The sequence below is a fragment of the Lagopus muta genome, chromosome 4, assembly GCF_023343835.1.
Source record: "Lagopus muta isolate bLagMut1 chromosome 4, bLagMut1 primary, whole genome shotgun sequence".
Classification (NCBI taxonomy): Eukaryota; Metazoa; Chordata; class Aves; order Galliformes; family Phasianidae; genus Lagopus; species Lagopus muta.
Window position 1 is genome coordinate 61,836,145 of NC_064436.1, and position 13,273 is coordinate 61,849,417.

At 38.4% G+C, this 13,273-nt stretch overlaps 1 long non-coding RNA gene across 1 annotated transcript; it reads right to left on the reverse strand.

Annotated features, from left to right (window-relative positions):
• Positions 1-2,776: 2,776 nt before the first annotated feature.
• On the reverse strand, positions 2,777-12,868 carry LOC125692775 (uncharacterized). Its single transcript, XR_007376824.1, has 3 exons — positions 12,787-12,868; positions 6,623-6,670; positions 2,777-5,784 (listed from the first exon to the last, which is right to left on the reverse strand). It is a non-coding gene; the product is annotated as an uncharacterized LOC125692775 (long non-coding RNA).
• Between the last annotated feature and the right edge of the window lie 405 nt (positions 12,869-13,273).

Genomic DNA, 13,273 nt, shown 5'->3' on the forward strand with positions numbered 1-13,273 from the left:
AGCTGTATTATATTGTATTATATTACAGTCAGTAATATAATAGTCAGTCTAATAGCATGTACCTTTATAAAAAGCAGTAGAAGGATATACTGTTTTAGTTAATTTCACGTGAGAAACATACTGTCACTTTCACTACTACCCTTTTCGTAGAACTGTTGTGCATGTTGTTTATCTCTTACCGTGGTCACTTCATCTATGGCCTGGGTTCATTAAAGCCCGCCTTAAATTGTTTTTTAGGATTTATCAGTAGACGTAATATGTTTGGAGTTGCCCTAATAAGGAGCATCTGGAGACGTTTATTATATCCCACTCTCAGCAAACTTTGGCAATCTTTAATAAATAAATACGTAATAAACATTTAAATGGTCTTCACTAAAACCCCAAGATTTATTTCCTTTACAAGCTGTTCTCCCTTTTATGCATTTTCCCTCACACAGTCCTGGCTCCTGGCTACTTCTGTTTTATGATGCACTTGCAGAACAGGCAATTCCCTCACAAGGGCAGAGCATCAAAGAATAAGTCTCTAAGTGTTTTATTATTTCATACTCTTGCTTCAACCTCCTTCAAAACCTGCCTTTAGTTTATTACATAAATGATTGGATTTTTCCTCATATATATTTACTACAGTGTTCTAGAACATTACATTTAAAATATATCCTTAAAGTGATACAGAAGGAGTGTACATCAACAATAATATGATTGCAAATCTGCAGTGTATAGCTGGGGTCTGGGAACTGTTAACCTTTATTATCCTTCCTCGTCTAATAGATTTCAGGAGTCCCCAGTTCTATTTGGTGAAACTTTGCTGGAATACCTTCCATCCTTTCTTTGTGATACTGACCCCTGCTCAGCAGTACGGGATCTTGGAGCTGCAGATCTGAAAAATATATATTTTTATTTGAAACTGTGAAACTAGAGTGAAGTACTTGTTTTATACTTTTGATTCATCTTTCACTTGTCTCTAACATCCTATTACTTCAGATGAATCAGCACATTTTTAATGCATTTTCTTAACTGATTGTCAAGCACAATGCTGTGGAGAAGCCCTAACAATCAGAAGAGAGAAGAGCTCTGGAGACTCAGATAAATGGTATTCTCCTTTTGAAGGCTTCTAAAAAATAAGAGAGCAGTAATGAGCTGACAGGGTGCTGAAAAAAGGAAGAAGAGAAGAAAGTTGGCCTGTGCAGTATTTGTTGCCCACAGCTTGTTCTTATTATAATTCAGGTAACAGCTCACGCAAGCACTCTTGTTCTAGCTTTAGCCCAGCTAACTTGGGGAGTCACAGCAACAAGGACAAGAACTCAATTAACAGCACTACAAAACAGAATATCTTGTTCAGTGATAGTGAACACTTCAGTGAAGACCTTGCTTACGTGGCCATAATTACTATACCAAAATGATACCTTGCCGCGTCACGTACTGATTTGCGTCACTCCTTCCCTCGCTAATACCCGTATGTGCTCCAAAAGAACTGACCACCATTTACCTCAAACTGACTCATTCATTCAGGAAAGCGATTTAAACACTTAGCAAATGCTCTCAAGCTATATTAGGTTTTTAATTTTCCTGGGGAAAACATGGGCTTTAATGGGTAACTGCTTCTTCAAAGTATGTTACTGGATACAAGATTATTTCTCCCCAACAGGTTTTAATTTATTTTATATCCTTAGTCTGTCAGTGCTGCTGATTCCTGATAACACGTTGTGGAATAATTTAATATGAGGGCAAAACAAGCTATTTTGAACATCAGAAATGATATTGCATTTAAAAATAAAAAAATCAGCTGTGCCCAGGTTACCAGCCTGTGCTGTTCTGCTGTTTTGCCAAAGCACTGTCAGTGCCCACCAGTGTGTATCCACCTTCTCTGACCACAGAGGATTAGAGGTGTGAAAATAATGGAGACTCTGCATATATATTCATGGCAGAAAATGGGAACGTTCTGCCTTAAGGAAATGCAAACATGTCACCTTCACATCACATTTAAATTACAAATACTGTTTAAAAAAAAAAAAAAAAAAAAAAAACCAAGCAAAAAACAAACCCTGCATCTTGAATCCTCATATACATCTGTACTTCCTAGAAGAAAGACTCAGGACACATGACAACCATGAAAATGTGCCTTGGGTATCCTATGTCAATGTGCAGTCTCCTATTCTACAATACACTGCGAGGCCTGTTATTCTTTTTTCCCCAGTCTTCTACTGCTGATGCTGCTCTGCATGGCTCACATTGAGTGACTTTTTAACGTCATTCTGACTCCAGTTGGGAATGCTTGACAAAGAATACACCTCCTCCAACCCTTCCTTGGTGTTAGCATCTCACTTCTTAACTTTCTTCTTGTCTTTGCAGACCCCTTAACAACCTCTCTGTTTGTGTAACAGAGAAACAAAGCTTATTGAAGTTGTTACCACAATGGCAGTACTGTATTGAGGCTTTTTGCTCTGGTTCATACTGGGATTTGTACTTAGCAGGAGCGTCCTAGAAAGAAGAATCAAGGGTTTAAGGGCTTGTAAGAGCTGAAAACGCAACCTGAGAGAACCACTTAGAGCCCATCCGCTTACACAGATACAAAAGGCCCCGTGTTACTTTAGCCTATTTCTGTACTTATAAGCTGATTTTGCTCCAGAGAGCAAAACCTGCTAATGTTGGCTTGAACACAAGTGGGCTTTGTATATCTAAAACACATCTTTGATTGAAGGTACTGAATGATTTGTGGTACTATGCTGAAATTACACGACCTCTGAATCCTGTCTGAGTGGGTGCTTGTAGTGTTGAAACTTAAATGTGTGGGTACAAACTTTCAGAAGGTGACACCCTGCTACTCTCTTTCCACCTCCATTTACTCCTTGGAAAATGCTGGAAACCCTCTCTCAAGAGCCATCATCATATGCCAGTATACCAGCTCACTGCACATACTGGATGCATCACCTGAAGAGATTTATCTGCAAACATATCTAAACTTCACATGGCTTTCAAGAGGAGAACGTATTTCATGAAGGAACAGAATATATTTTTTGAAAATATTCATATTTCACATGCTTTCAGGAAGTATCTTTTAGATTTGCAAGATCCAAGAAATTAAAGTTGCAGTTCTTTATTTTGTTAGGGAAAGGTGATAGGGCTAGTATTTTCAAATAGGAACCTATTTTCAAAGTGTCAGAGAACGAAGAAATGGAAGTGAAAATACTATCCAGAAGTTGAATGCAGAGACTTCCTTGGCATGATATCCAGGGTTCATTTGGTCTGTCCTGTACTGTATGTGCTTTCTGACTTACACTGATATTTTGACTCCTGAGTAACTCCCTCTACTGGGGGAATTTGGGTAGCACAGGTCCACCAGGTTCTTTCCATGACCTGCCTGCATAAAGGCTGTTTTGGAGGAAATGCATGTATTATCAGGAAAATTTCCATACTCTCTGAAATACATACTTTTTTGTTTGAAATCCATTCTGTTCTCGCTGAAAGCATATAGTTTTTGAGCGTGTTTGATAATACAGACAGCAATTCTTTAACATGAACACAGCACTGTTTTCTTTTACTGTCTCTTGTACTCTCTTTCCAAGCTTGCCTATATATGGTTTTCCATCTTGATGGAAGAAAAACAACAAAAACCAACTTTAACAGAAGACAGAAATACAAAAATTTGAATGACTTTGTTAGGCTCCATAACAAGAGTAGGAATGCAAAAATAGACTTGCTTTCCAGTGCTCTCAGTTGTTGCTGATACAAGAAACCAAGGCTTTACTTGGAGAACACAGCATCACTTAGCATTTCATAAAGCATTTTGCTTTTGTTGTGGCTGCGAGGCAGAAGTAATCACCGACCTCCCTCTCAGAAACAAACAGCTAGAGCCTGTGCTAAGCGTACTCTTTACAGTAGAGTAAAGCTGGGAAATTGCCAAAAGCATGTGTAAATCAAGGAGGATTAGAAACAGGTGACTGCCAAGCAGCTCAGTCAGAAAGCCCTCATATGCAAACAAGTGGAAATTACTTCTGTCTTTAGAAAAAAAAAAAAAAAAAGAAATAAAGAAAGAAAAAAACAGCCTCAAAGAGGCTTGAAGAGTAAATACTTCAGGGATATATCACAAATCTTCAGAAATTGAAACATAAGGAAGAGAGGGCTGATAGGATGGTACAGCCATTATTTTTTTCACTCCTACTGAATCTTTCAGAGCTGCTGGAGTAGGTCTAGAGGAGGACACAAAGAGAATCAGAGTACCTCTCCAATGGAAAAGGCTGAAAGAGCTGGAGCTTTTCAGACTGGAGAAGGCTCCAAGGAGACCTCATTGTGGCCTTTCCATATTTAAAGGAAGCTTACATACAGGAAAGAGACCAACTTCTTACATGGCAAATAGTGATAGGACAAGGGAAAATGGCTTTAAACCAGAAGAGGGAAGACTTAGGTTAGATCTTAGAAGGAAATCCTTTACTCAGAAGACAGCGAGGCACTAGCACAGGCTGCCCCAAGAAGTTGATGCTCCATCACTGAAGGCAATCAAGGCCACGCTAAGTGGAGTCCTGAGCAGCCTGATCTGGTATGGGACAACCAACACACAGAGTGGGGTTGAAACTAGAATATCTTTAAGGTCTCTTCCAACCTAATCCATTCTGTGATTATGACACCAAGACAAAAGCCTGATGCGGTTGCTGTCTTCTGCCAGCCTCCTTGCCACTCACTGAAAGAATTAAAATGCCAGAAATAAAGTGCATGCAGAAATAAGATACACAGTGGACAAAAACCCCATACTGCTTTTAACTATCCCTGCAAAATATGCAGTTGTTAATTTCAAAGAATAATTGTGTCTGTCACTTGTGTCTAAACATCTGTTTTATGATCTCTAGAGAAAGTTGTGAATAAGTTCAATGTCAGTAAATACAGAGCAGTGTTGATCTCTTCTGCTCTTCAAGTCACACTGCTGTTATTTAAGGGCTTGAAATGTTTCTTTTCATGGCTAATTGATTGTGATCTATGTGACAAGCCTCCCAAAAGGAAAATATCACTGAGGGATCTTTTGCCTTATTAAAGGCAATGTCTCATCTTTAAAAGTTGGTTGCTCTTATCTTTGAGGTTGTTTTCACGAAGTTAAAGTGGAACCAGGCTGAAAACCCAGAAAGCCTATACCACAGAACCCAGGAGCAGAGAAGCCATATTGTCCTAATAAATTTGAGAAGAGGAAGTACCCACTCAATGGGGAATTTGGGTTATGCCATCATCACAGCATAAATAAGGGACAAGTTACACGCGTGACTTCCGCTGAGAGGTCCACATGAAGGACTAAGCACACTGCATGGCTTCCAAGGAGGCCCTCAGAAAACCAGTTAGCAACTCCATTCACCAGTAGGCATCCCCATCACAAATTCGCTGGAGGAAAGAAAAATATCAGCCTGGTATGCTGTTACTTATCAGTACTTTCCACAGCATGTTCCTGCTTGTATCCGATGCATTTATGTAGTCTTCCTCCATATCTGCCTTGCTGGATTTCCGACTCCCCAGCAGTCAACCTGTCAAAGCTGGATGGCTTTCTTTTTGTCCTCAGGATACCAAGGATAACAAGATCTTTAAAACTGCTTTGGTCTTCTCTGTTTCAAGCTCTGGTTCTGGTCCTTGTCCCTGTGCCCCACATCTTCCCGCGGACTCGGCTCACTGCTGTGATTACAGTAATCTTGCAGCACTGCAGCGCTGATCACAGCAGCTGAGCGTGAGCTTGCCAGGAGGTAACGACTTCACAACGTGCACAGAAGTAAAAAAGGCAGCGAGGATTTCTTTTAGAAATAACCGAGCGTCCTGTTTTTCATTAAATTTTAATGGGTTAAGAAGGTCATACACAAAACTCAGGACCAGGCACCAAGATTGTGTCTCAGAGAAAGACTACAAACTGAAAACACTATTGTATCTTTGCTTTTTCTTTCTTTCTTATCAGTTTCTGCAAGTTTCTTTCATTTGTTTTGATTTTTAATATTTTTTAACCTTTATTTTTGAATGAGGACTGAGTAGAACTTTATAAATAGTACATATTTTTGAACTTCTTTCTTTTCTTTTTTTTTTTTTTTTTTAAAGTGACTGCACATGACCTAAAATTCATAAGATTGGAACAGAAAACCAACATAAAAATAACTGGTTCATTTTAAATCACTTTTGGATTTAGTTGCAGGACAGATATCACAAACTCTGATCTGTCACTCTAACTCACCAATCAGCTCAGGAACTATATATGTGAACACTGAAATACATTCAGTTTTGGAACTCTCAGTCCGAATCAAGCAGATCCTGAATCTTCCAAAGCACATTTCCCATTGATTTTTCTGGATTTGTCATCCTGCCAGAACCGAGACAAATTCAGTATGTCTAAACAACCTGCCCAAAATCTGAGGTGGTGAAACAGATGTCACTTTTAAATATTTTGAGCATAAACTGAACTTTCCTATATCTCTATGCAGCATTTTGCTGTCTGAAGGCAACTTTCATTTGGGAGTTAATAACTATTTGAGATAAAATAAATGCAGAGAAAGTAACATATTGGATAGAGAGGCAGGGGTCTGTTAGTAAAACAGCACTTGCTAAATTGGAACCTGCAAGTGTATGAACTGTTAACAATTATAGCTGATACATAGGTTTTAAATACCTGTATATGTACCAGGTGTGTTTAATGCTTCTTCTCTGTTCTGTGCTACTGCAAGAAAGAAAACAAAACAATGAAGTTAATATGCAGAGCTCAGGACCAAGACAACCAAACAGATTTCTATTACTTCAGTGCAAACTAAAACCTATTCTGAAGCTCACTGCCCCTATGCAGTGTGACACTATCTATCAGAGTTTCCTAGCTGCAAAGAAACTGTTTTCTGGGTGACCCTCATAACAGATAGGCTAATGCACTTGTTTAAGTCTCTAACCTGCAGTGGCTTTGCTGAGCCTCATTGAGAGGTTTAATGATGTGAGAAAATAAAGCCAGAGAGCTCCAACTGAAGGCTGAGATCTTAATAGCTATTTCTCTCTGAACATCTTCATGTCATGTTTGTATTTGCCAAATCAGGCATACAATTAACAAGTGCTGATGAAATAGACAGGGCAGAATTGTTGCTAAATTAAACATTTTGTTTGTTCTGCTTCAAATGCTGAGCTCATTCTTGTATCTGTCCTGGTAATAAATAAATAAAAGAATAAATCTATTTGACACTTCAGCATCTTGATTTGATTCTCATTTGTTTTTCAAAATCAAAATCCACTAATCACAGTCTAGGATTTTCCTCCACAGCATAACTTCTAACAAAGTAAAGAACATCTCAGAGGAGATTTAGACTACCCAGTCCTCATCCCAGCAGATACTTTTTCATCTTCTCTCCAGATAAACGTGGATAAAAGAAAAAACCTACCTGCTTTTAGTAGCACTTGTGCCCCCACCCAGCCTGCACATACAGGTGTGCTTGCACATCTTCAATATTTACTGCTGCTGCTGTACAGTTTGTGAGATCACAAGATCCAGACCAAAAGAGAAATAGCCACTGCAGCTTAATGAGGTGGTGCTCAATTTTTCCTCAATTCCAAGTGATACTTTTTGCCTCAGAGTGCTTTGGTAGCCCCGCGATGGAAACTGGCACAATGCTGAGAGCTTATTTTATCATGTTTTACTGTCCTTTCCAATGTTTCATCCATATCCCTTTCTGCAATTCAAAAGCTTTCTAGTTTAACAGCTGATATTTCCCTTAGATCTGAGCTTAGCTCTTGCCAGAAACCAGCATGTAGCAGGGGAAAAGACCAGGTGGAAATTCACACACTGAAGCTCTTCTTCATGCCTCTTCATGCCTGTGGTCCCATTTTATACTACCTGAGCATGGACATGATCCTCATTACCTCCAACTTTAAACAACCCTAGTGCAAATAACTGATCAAGAAACAACAAAGCATTTTTTTGTTTTGTTTTTAATTATTCTTTATCCAACAGCTTGCTGTATTTATCATAAAAGTGTAATTTTATCTGGTATGTCATACACGCAAATGGTTTTAGAGCTCATGCCTTAAGGTTTGGAAGTTAACACACACAGGGCTGCTTGTTTGGTCCTCAGGTGTTATCCACATCTCAGCGGGTCTCTAATAGATTTTCCACATCATTTAATGCCTTGCAAGATATAACATTGCACTGTGTCATTTTTCAAAAGCAATTAAGCCATAGTTATGATTTTAGGGAAGTCGCCTGCCAGTTCATCAGAAAGCAATATGGTTTTTTTTCCTAAATCATGAAGACAACTGATCCAACTCTAAAAAGTGAAACTCTTAGGATTAGAAGAAATGGTTGTAGAATGGCTGCTATATGCTATATGCACAGGTGAAAACAGACCCTGTAGCTCCTCTGTTATGTACTATAAGCTATATGGCTCTGAAAAGAGGTTGTAGCAAGGCAAACGTCGGCCTGATGTCCGAGGAAACTAGTGATCAGAAATAATGGCTTTAAGTTGCCCCAGGGGAGGTTCAGGTTGCATATTTGGAAAAATTTCTTCTCCAAAAGAGTGGTAATGCATTGGAACAGACTGTCCAGGGAGGTGGTGGAGTCCCCATACTTGGAGGTGCTCGAGAAACATGGAGATGTGGCACTGAGGAATATGATCAATGGGCATGGTGAGGATGGGTTGGCAGTTGGACTAGATGATGTTAGAGGTCTTTTACAATCTTAATGATTCTAAGAACCAAGTCTGATCCAAAAGTGGCCACAGACACACAAATGCAATTCCTGTCCCTCTCCCCTGCTGATGCACTCAGGCAAGCACTAACACTTCTCAGGGTTACCACAGATTCACCCAAATTAGACACCAAGTGGAGGATCTGAAGATCCTCAGCTACCCGTGCAGATAAACCAGTATCTTGGGAGAAGCAGCAACTTGGAGCAAAGCCCATTCTATCAAGTTTTGCTAATACTGATGAGCTGGCAGCAAGGCAGCAGTCATAACAATCAGAACAACAGGGAAGAGGAGGCTGTGTCCAGGCTCCAAAGTATGAGATCTAACCAGGAAATAAGAGAAGATGAACATCAGGAGCTGTCTGGAAATCACTCCTTAAAGCCCTCCAAAAGCTTTCATGAAACATCTTTAGAAGGATACGAAACATCTTTAGAAGGATACACAAACTGTGCGCATGCTGAGCCAACTTACTAATTTAAAGACAGTAACTATCAGTCTCACAAGAGGTAAAATTTCATTTTAGGCCATTTTTAGTAGCTTATAATACTCTAATTCCTTTTAATCTTATGCTCTTTCATGCTTTCCTCTATGCCAAAGCTGAAATATTTTGTTAAAGTTGAATGGAAATCAGCTCACAATTTCAGATGCGAGTTTAAAACAGAAGCAATTTTACAAACCTAATTATACATATTTAGAAAAGGCTTAGAGGCTGGATAAAAATCATCCCTGCCCTGGAGCCTCACAAGCTTATGAAAATGTGGAGATCAACAAAGGGCAAAACCATCATGCTCATTTTGCACATTTCATTAGATCTAAAGAGCAAGCCAAATGTGTGATGAGGAAGAATAGGGCGAGGTAGGAGGTCTGGCTCATAGCCTTACCGCTATGTAAATTTGCAATGCAAATTTCTCACATGCAGTAAAGTTGCCATTATAGTTTGATCAAGAAATGGTTTGAAAATATATGAACTGAACAGTTTATGTATAACTTCATTCGGCATTCTTATAATCATTTCCAAGTCCAGTCCAGAGAGCAAAAAAACCTTGTCACAGATACTTGCATTTGGTTCAGAAGGGCTATTCAAAGTGCTCCTGCTTCAAAGCAGGAAAGAATCTGCAACTGTGTGAACTGCAAAGAGATTTCCTGATATATAGAGGATTTTAGCACTTAATACTTTTGTTTTTCCGTGTGCTGTGAGGCACAGTAGTGGTTACTGTAAGGAAAAGATAACATAGGATGGTTAGGCAATAGTTTGATACCTTCTTTTCTATACTTCTGTCCAATTTTCAGAGCCATTGCCTACATCTGAAGCCTTTGCTAGGAATATAATCTTGGTCCTTAATTATTAACATTAGTGATATGATCTTAAATGGCAAAAGAGATTCATCAGCAAATCTTATTCATCCCAACACCTTGAGCCTACTTTTTTCCAACTAAATAAAATATCACCCTGACTGCTGTCAAGTGCGTTAGAAAAGGCAAGATAAATAGATCTGTCATCTTAAAGTTTCCTGTAATGATTTAGTAAGTCTTCATTAACTCTTTCAAATATATATCATTTCAGGCTGAATTCAATCCCATGTGCTAATGGCTACTCTTGTCTTACAAAGGACTAGCTATTTTCTATCTATAAAACCCAAAACAAATGGACTAAGCGGTACCTGATAATAAGCACTTACAATGAACAACCTGTGACCAGGTTCATTGATTGAAAAGGAAAATCTGTGTCTATTTCTCTATTTTAAATATAGACTAGGAAAAAAAAAATCATTAGTTGGGGTCAGAGTGGTCTCACTAGCAAATATCATCATAAACATTTGCCATTGCAATAGTGAAATGCTAAAATCTTCCTTTAGTCAGCCTGTGAGCCAGGATATGTTCAGAATGCAAATGTTGCACCTTGACAACAGCAGAGTATTTGGCTGGTCTCTTGCAACCTACTCATGGCAACTTAAAAAAAAAAAGCAGCTCACAACAATTTTGTTACATGGACGGGAGGAATCCCTATAATCCTTATACTGCAACTCACTTCACAACATCTGTGATAAGGATTGGAGAACGCTGCTCTATTATTTGACTTTCATCTGCCAACAGGAGTAAAAGAAAAGTTTTCTGGGACCGGCACTATTTAACACTTTTGTTGGTGACACAGACAGTGAGACTGAGTGTACTCTCACACCAAGTTATGTATGCTATCCAGAAAAACCTTGACAGACTTTAGAGTTGGGCCTGTGCAAAGCTCATGAAGTTAAATAAGGCCAAGTACAAGGTCCTGTATCAACCCCTCTGTATCAGTACACACAGAGATGAATGGAAGGAGACCAGCCATGTGGAGAAGGACTTGAGATACTGGTGGACATGAGCTGGTCATGGGCACACACAACCCAGAAAGCCAGCTGCATCCTGGGCTGCATCAAAAGAGGAGTGGCAACCAGGAGAAGGGAAGTGGTTCTCCCTTTCTATTTCATTCTTGTGAAACCCCACCTGGAGTACTGCATTCAGCTCTGTGACCCCCAGCATAAAAAGGATATGGAGTTATAGGAGCACCCTAGAGATGATTAGAGAGCTGGAACACCTCTCCTATGAAGAAAGTCTGAGCGGGTATTGTTCAGCCTAGAGAAGAAAAGGCTCCAAGCAGACCTTATAGTAACCATCCAAAACCTAAAAGGGGCCTACAGGAAAGGCAGTGTTGAAGCATTTTTTATTAAAATAATATTGAAGGCAAAAGCTGGAGCTAGGAATGAGGATAGATACTTACTGTGTACTACATAGTGTTTCTGTAACTATTTCATGCTGTAATAAATAGGATGTACCTTGTTATCAAATTAATGTTGAAGGAAGTGATTCTCCAACTACATAAACTATCTGTCTTGAACTCTAGAGTACTTTAATTTTGAACATCAACAAAAGCACAATTTATGGTTTACAGCTACATAACTAAAAAACTCCAGAGTTTTTCACAAGTTTTTCATTAGTGTACAAATCCCAAAATATTGCTGTAAATAGAAGAGTTTCAATAAATCTGTCATTATCCAGGCCAAGCTAACTCTCCAGGTTTACTAATAGGGATTTGTAAAAAAAAAAAAAAAAAAAAAAAAAAAAAAAAAAAAAAAACACAAGCTCCTTACTGTCTTTCAAAGAGTAAGAGTTTTTGAAAACAGTACAGACTACTTCCAAATTACAACATCTTTACCATCACATTTTTTTTCCTGAGTCGCAATAGGACACCTTTCCTTCAGAAGCCAGAAGAGCAAAACAACCACTCATATTTTCCACCAAATAATGTTTCAAACCCATCTATACAGTAATTCACTTTTCTCTGAAGATATTTTTGTTAAATCAAGGGCACAGGTTAGAGGCACTGAACACTTGTCATCTACAAGTCTTATTTCCAGACTTACATCTTCAGCCAATGAGTAGAAAGCCTCAATTCCTAGCATAAATGTAATAACTATAGCAACATCATTCTGCAGTACTTCTATGTCAAAATCCATTTATCAAATTCCTCAATCAGCGTAAAGCAATCAGCTAACAAGCTACCATAATAATAAAACAGAAAAACCTAGTGCGACTTTACAAAATGTATTAAATCTCATGTTACGTGGTCAGGCCTGCATAGCCTAGACTAGAGAAAGATTGGATTCCAAAATACATTTTCCCACTTGCTCACTTCCCACCATTCACCTGAGTCTAAAATGCTTCTTCAAGTCATTGTGAAAACAAAGGTTGTTTGCAACCACACTGCTCCAGAACAAATTTGCAATTGCTTACCACTCTACCCTTAAAATTTTCATAGCAATTGTACTTCTAGAAGAAAGCATTCAGCAACTCTGAGCACAGCATATCAACATTTAGTATGTGATATAATTCATCCAGTGCATAAGGGGAAGCAACAGGGGCAACACCAACACTCCTTGGGAGAGAACATCAACAATTATGTTTAACAAAAAACAGCCTTTACCCTAAGTCAGAGCTATTCAAAGATCCATAAAATTTCTTTGAGAGATGAGAACTAAATTCATTAAAACAAACAAACAAACAAACAAACACCAGAAGATATGTCAGGTTTATAAACTAATACAATATTGCTCTCAGGTTGTCCTGTTTGATTACATACCTGTGAATAATTTCTCTTCTTGGCTGCTCTACCAGAGCTCAGCCTCTCACCCCCACACCTGCCAAATCCCAACTCTATTCCCAGAGTCTTAATTACCTCTTTTTTACTCTTGTCATCTAATTGATTGGTATAATTAAATTAAATTAGGAGCAGTTGTTTCTAATTTTTTGTTAGCTTTGAGTTTGTTACTTCTTCATTGGATATCACAAAAGTACATGTGCTTTAAAACAATCCTTTCTGTATAAGATGCTTAATATAGCCCATTAAATCTCCCTACACAATATTTTTTTTCCATTCTTAAATTGTAGTGGTATATCACAAAACAGCTGTTACTACACATTGGTAAAGCCAATTTCTGAACCAATTGATTAAGATAATAAGTATGTGTTAATATAACGTGTGACCAACTGCATTTTGTCTTGTCTAGATTTCTAACAGACAGTTCTGTTTGATTCTATGAATTTTAAATAAATAACACATTTGAACA